This window comes from Lygodium microphyllum, chromosome 6 (assembly GCF_053477565.2).
Source record: "Lygodium microphyllum isolate KBCC chromosome 6, Lygodium_microphyllum_v1.1.10, whole genome shotgun sequence".
Taxonomy (NCBI): Eukaryota; Viridiplantae; Streptophyta; class Polypodiopsida; order Schizaeales; family Lygodiaceae; genus Lygodium; species Lygodium microphyllum.
The window spans coordinates 117525178-117531479 of record NC_141140.1 but is presented as its reverse complement, the minus strand read 5'-3'; the positions used below and the strand labels follow the sequence as shown (position 1 = coordinate 117531479).

Sequence of the window (6302 nt, the reverse complement as noted above, 5' to 3'; positions counted from 1 at the left end):
TCTCCTTACAGAAGAATGTCTTTATGAGTCCAAGCTTCCATCTTGGAACCTAATTCACTTGTGTAACAGTTGGTCTTTAGTCCTTGGTCAATGTCATCATGAGTTCAGTCTATGCCTACAAGCTGCCATAGCCATGCTCTAGATCTGCATCTTCAACGTGGTATCGGAGCCCAGTTGTGCCTCTCCAGCCTCTCTTGGTTCCTCTCAATCTCTGCCCAATTTCTCATCATTATCACCATCATCATCTAAGCATTCCTTACTCAATAAGGACTTGGAAGCCATTGAGAAAGACCTCTGTTACTCCCTTCTGCAAGCTCCTCCCATGGAGGACGGCACAGAAAACCCTCACCAGGACTTCCACAAGGCCCCCCTATCCATATTTCGACTCCTCAAGGCCGCCTGCCTCCTCTTCATCCTTTTCTCCTCAGCCTTCTCCATGCTCCTATTTCTGGCCCCCCTCACCTTCTTCCTCCTCCGCCTTTACAGCATCCACCACAATTGTCGTGCCGTCTTGTTCTTCTTTGGCTGCTGGCTTGCCATTTGGCCCTTCTTCTTTGAGAAGGTTAATGGCGCCAAGGTCGTCATCTTTGATCAATGTGTGCCCCCTAGTGAATGCATCATTGTACTGTGCAATCACTGCACTGAGGTCGATTGGATGTACATTTGGATCCTTGTGCTGCACAAGGGCCAGATCAGTTCTGTCAAGTATGTGGTTAAGAGTAGTGTGTGCAATGCTCCTATCTTTGGATAGGCATTCTATGTGCTTGAGTTTTTGCTCATTAACAAGAAATGGCAGATGGATGAAGTGGTATTTCAGAATTCCCTTTAGATGTTTAAGGGTCCCGAGGATCCTCCGTGGGTGGTCATCTTCCCACAAGGCACAGATTACACGAAGGAGAAATGCTTATCAAGTCAAAAATTTGCAAAGGAGAATGGCTTGCCCAAGTTAAATCATGTTTTTTTCACCTCAAACAAAGGGCTGCGATGCATGTTTATGTCATCTCCGCAACTCCATTGATGCAGGAGTTCTGAGCATTCAGTTCCATCCATGTTTCCATTTGAAGATTTTGAAGACACTCTAGCTACTTCAATCATCGTGCAAAACTCAAAGATGATGATGTCTTTGCTTGGGGACATAGACATGAACATGAAGATCAGTACAAGCAAAGTCCACCATAAACATGAAGACCAAAAGAACACATCATTCAAAGCTGAAGAAGAAGAACCAAAGATGAAAGACAAGAAGATTTTCCATGTTGACAAAGAGAATGTTTTTGCTGAAAAAGACCACAAGGACCTATTAGTCCTTATCTCTCATTTTTTGTTTTAAAAAGCATTGTAATTACCTTCATGTTCCTTTCATAAGATTTGTAAACTCCTCATGTAGCCTATGCATAACAGCCTCTACACACTTAATGAGCCGTTGTAACAGCATCTGGATGTCTACCATGTTTGGGCACTACCCACACTTAGCCTTTTCTGCGACAGCCTCTGGATGCTTCACCTATTTGTGGCATGCCCACACTTAGCAAGATTCTACTCATGACAGCCTATGTACACTTAGTGCTTTTCACGGTTCTAATTGAGGAGGGGTGTTGAGAATCCGTCAATCACACCCTGTGTATGCCCCTTTGTATGGAACAGCTAGGCTTGGAAGATGTTGTTTATTCTAGGAAGAGATACAGATCCCATAGGCACAGTGGATGTAAAGTGCTACCAAGCTACTCTATAAAATGATGTACTTGACTATCACTTACACACAATAGGATAATGCAATAGTACTTGTCTCAATGTGTCAAGTATCTGTGTTATTGTCTCCTTACACAAGAATGTCTTTATGAGTCCAAGCTTCCATCTTGGAACTTAATTCACTTGTGTAACAGTTGGTCTTCAGTCCTTGGTCAATGTCATCATGAGTTCAGCCTATTCCTACAACCGGCCATAGCCATGCTCTAGACTCGAATAGAGGGGCAATTGGGGTAAAACAAGCTAGGGGGGTGGGGAATAAGCTCGCAGTAAAGAGAAAAAGGATAAGTGTGTGTGGTCACCCTCTAAGGAAGGAAAAAGAAGGAACTTTCTAGAACCTTCTCTCTCTCTCTCACTCTCTCTCTCTCTCTCTCTCTCTTTCTGTGTGTGTGTGTGTGTGTGTGTGTGTGTGTGTGTGTGTGTGCCATGCAACGTGATGTCTCTCCCTTTTTCCTTTCAATGGGGGGGGGGGGGGGGGGCACTTTATAAAGGGGGAGGTGGGGAGGAAGTGGAGTGGTGGTGGTGGTAGTGTCCCACCCCACCCACCACTTGTCATCATGGTGCATGGTGGTGAGGGACTCACAACCTCCTAGTTGGCCGGGGACTAGTCGAGGGAGCCATGGGGTAGTAGGCCACATGACCTCCCCTTCATCAACATCATCATCATCTTTTCCTTCTTCATCGTCATCATCTACTTCTTTCCCCCCCGCCACCTGTTCGACGATGACAAGGGGGAGGGAGAAAAAACAAATCAACTAATTTTATTTATTTTTAGGGGGTGGTTCCTATGAGAAGGGGGGGATTTTACATCCTCTCCCCCTTAGAGAACTTGAGATGTCCTCATCTCGAAAGGAACTCAGGATTTCATTCTGGAACCGGTGGGGTAGGACCCATCACACATTCGTTGCGACACTCTGACCACTCATAAGCATGGGGTCTGTTAAAACAACAACAAATTGTATTTGATATATCCGAGTCTAGATTACAAGAGAAAAGTTTATTATAGTTATATCTCATGAATATCCTCTAGGTTTTATCCAAAGTATCTAATAATTTCCTTGTAAATTCTGGACCACTGAAGCTTGTACAACTTCATTTCTTGTAAGTTCAAGTTCTCTTTGAGTCTTGTTGGGACAATTGACATGGATATGTCCAATGTTGTGGCATTAGAAGCATCAATGTTTAGGGTGCTTTTGGACATTCCCTTTTGAAATGACCTAGCTCCTTACAAAGGAAATATCACGAAACTTTATCACTTGGGGTCACAAGATTCTTGGTTGTCTTTGGTAGGATTTTCTTCTTTAGACCAAATTGCCCTAGGATCCTTTTAGTAGACCGAAGTGGTCCTTTATCTCGGAAACTTTGTTTCCAAATTTTCCTCTTTTTTTATCTGGACTAAGATCCATGGACAATCGACTTTGCTTGTAATACTAAAGAATACTCCCAAACTTCGACATTCTGGTAAGACCCAATCTATATTAGTTGAGAAGAAACAACTTAAGATAAATTCACTGCAATTTATAACTATCATTCCTTGCTAAAGTATCTCTGATTGATGCAGCTCATATTACTCGAGTTAACTGTAGTTATAGTAGTAAGGTTTATTTCAATACAAGTTGTATTACATGTCGTTAAAATTTCTAGGATTTCTAATCATCCTAAAGAGGTGTAGTGGGTTCTAGGTCTTCATCTTCATCTGATTCCTCTATATATCCAAAGACTGCACTTATGTAGCTTCGTTTTCTTGGAGGCTCAATATCTTTTGGACTTGGGTTAGGGCAGTCTGCTTGGATGTGCCCTAGCTCATTGTAGTGGAAGCATTGATGGTTGGGACATCTCTTACAGATGTGCCCTATCTCTTCGCACGTGTGGCATCTCTTGTCCTGATCTCAGGAATCATCTTTGTCACAATTGCCTGATTTAAGTTCTTGGATGATTGGCTTTGCTCGAAGTAATGCATCTTGCAAGTCTGCTGGACGCATTTGCTTCAAGACGGTGGTTCAGAGGAGTGTAAATTTAGGCCATGGCAAAATTTGGATACGCAGGCAATATCTATAGGTGATGCATATTTTAGTAGGGATACAAACTTTGAGTAGTAGGCTTCCAAGGTTAATTCCATCTAATTTAACTTAAAGAATTCATTCATCCTCAAATTTTGGTAGGTTGGTGGAAGGCATCGTCCGTGTACAATATCTTTCAACTGAACCCAGGTGATAGCGGCTTTAGAAATAACTTGATCTTTACACCATTGCTCCCACCATATCTGAGCCTAGCCAACTAACTTAAGTTTGGCTATCATTGCTTGATTGGCAGAGGCAATTTTCAGAGCAGAGAAATAATCATTCATTGATTCAATCCATGTTTCTACCTCCCCTGTGACATCTATTCCTTTTCCACCAAACTCGGGTGCCTTAATCTGCTTGAGAAGGAATTTCTTCTCTTGCATGTCAGCATTCATGGGTGTAGAAGGTGCTTGAAAAACAAGTCATACCACTTAGGTTATTTTGTTTAGGATATGTCTACGGACCATACATTAATCAATCACATATCATTACAAAGCTTTGATCTGATATCAACTATAACGTGCCTGCGTATCGACTGTCCGAGCATGTTTTTAGCGGTCCATCAAGAGATGAATCTAAGCGATGCTTCCCGGCACTCCCATTGAATGTTACAGGGTTTGTCACCTAGGGTTTCTCGAGTCTGCCTCGCAACAAAACATTCGCGGCCAAACCCACTGGGATCGACTTGCAATTTGGGTTCCTACTAGTAGTCAAGGTCTCCTGACAGCATTCTAGTATTGGGTCTTGTATATCCTACTTTATGCAGAGATACCCAATCTGAAGCAGATCCATGCTGTACTTGGTTCAAAGAGAATGGGAAATGAGAGGGATGCGCCGCTCAACCTCCCTACCTGTAGGGCATAGTCCCATTCCGGTCTCCTAAAACAACATGAATTGGGGTTCTATCCTAGCAATTTCTAAGGGTTAGTTGTCAGTAAAACCTTGTGAGAAGCCTCTCAATTCTCTGGGACCACCATCTAATTGACTAGGAAGGCATGATTACCACTAGCTAAGGATTTTGTATAAGCTCAACCTATTTGTTGGTATAGGATTGCCATGGAAAGAGATGGTTGTTGAGCTAGGAGCCATTATAATGAGAGTAATTGAAGTTGGTTCCATACGTGGGTGTACAATAAGAGCTCAATGTCTTTGCATCTTTTTGATTCATGTGTTCATGGGCAGAGTGATATTTTGGCTCCTCAATGAATTTTAACTCCAAGATTGCAAGGATCTACATCCAATATTGCTTATGCTCAGGGGAGGAAATATATTTGGCCAATGGTTGGGGGGTTGAAGGGTCATTAGAGGCTCTTCATGATAGCAAAGAGATGGAATCCAAGGCAACACATGGGGTTTTCCAAGATTCTATCTCAATGCACATTGTCTTCTTCAATGAGATATACATTATGCATCCATAAGCAACCAAGCAACAGTTTGTCGTTAACTCCTTTCATTCTAACAAAGTTCATCTTGAATTATACCCCAAAAATTTAGAATGGCAATCATCTGATCCCACCGATGAAAATTTTTTTACTCCCGCCCGACGCATGCACGCGGGACGGAGGTGCGCTCACCTTTTAATGGATTTCAAAACGGAAATAAAAACAACTAAGATAAAAAACAAAAAAAAACCCAAAACAACAAATAGCAATAACAAAAAACCAAGCAACCAAAAAAAACAAAACAAAACAAGACAAAAAGAACAATACCCAAAACCGCCACCACCACCAATAATTTTTTTAATAAAAAAAACACAAACAACACACAACACCACAAACAATCAACAAACACAAATAAAAAATCAACTAACAAAAATGGAAAAAAAAACAAACAACAAAACCAATAACCAAAAAAAAAAACAAAGAAAAAAATCGAGAGAGAAAAAAAAACAATAACAAATAAAAACCACAAATTTTAACCGAAAAAAAAACTTTTTAAAAAAACTACCTTACATGTTCGTTGCATCGCGGGCTCCTCGTCGTCGTCCACGTCTTCTCCCCCCTCCATCGTCGCGAGCATCGCAGGCCCCTCCTTCCCCCTCTCCCATCACTCCTCCTCCCAGCGCTGCCCTTCCCTTCTCCTCCTCCCGCAGGCGGCCGCCGCCCTCGCCTCCTCCTCCTCCTCTCCTCCTCCCAGCGCTGCCCTCCTCTTCTCCCCCCTCCAACGCCTCCTCCCGTTGACGGCCGCTGCCCTCGCCTCCGTCCCCTCCTCCTCCTCGTCCAGCGCCCTCTTCTCCTTTCGCCGCTGCATGTCCCCTCCTCCCGCCGACGCCCACACCACCCATCTCCTCCTCCTTCTCCTCTCCCCCGCCATCCTATCTCCTTCCTCTTCCTTCCCCTCTAGTAGCTTACCTAACTTAGGTAACTTAACTAACTTCCATAACTTAACTAACCTACATAACTTGACCTAACCTAATTCACTTAACTCACCTCATTTATTTAACTCACCTAATTCACTTAATTAACCTAACTTACTTCACCTAACCTAACCTAA

The 6302-nt window shown here is 42.9% G+C and overlaps 1 pseudogene; it reads left to right on the top strand.

Annotated features, from left to right (window-relative positions):
• Positions 1–322: 322 nt before the first annotated feature.
• LOC148035017 (putative 1-acyl-sn-glycerol-3-phosphate acyltransferase 5 pseudogene) lies at positions 323–1082 on the top strand (annotated as a pseudogene).
• The last annotated feature ends 5220 nt before the right edge of the window (positions 1083–6302 follow it).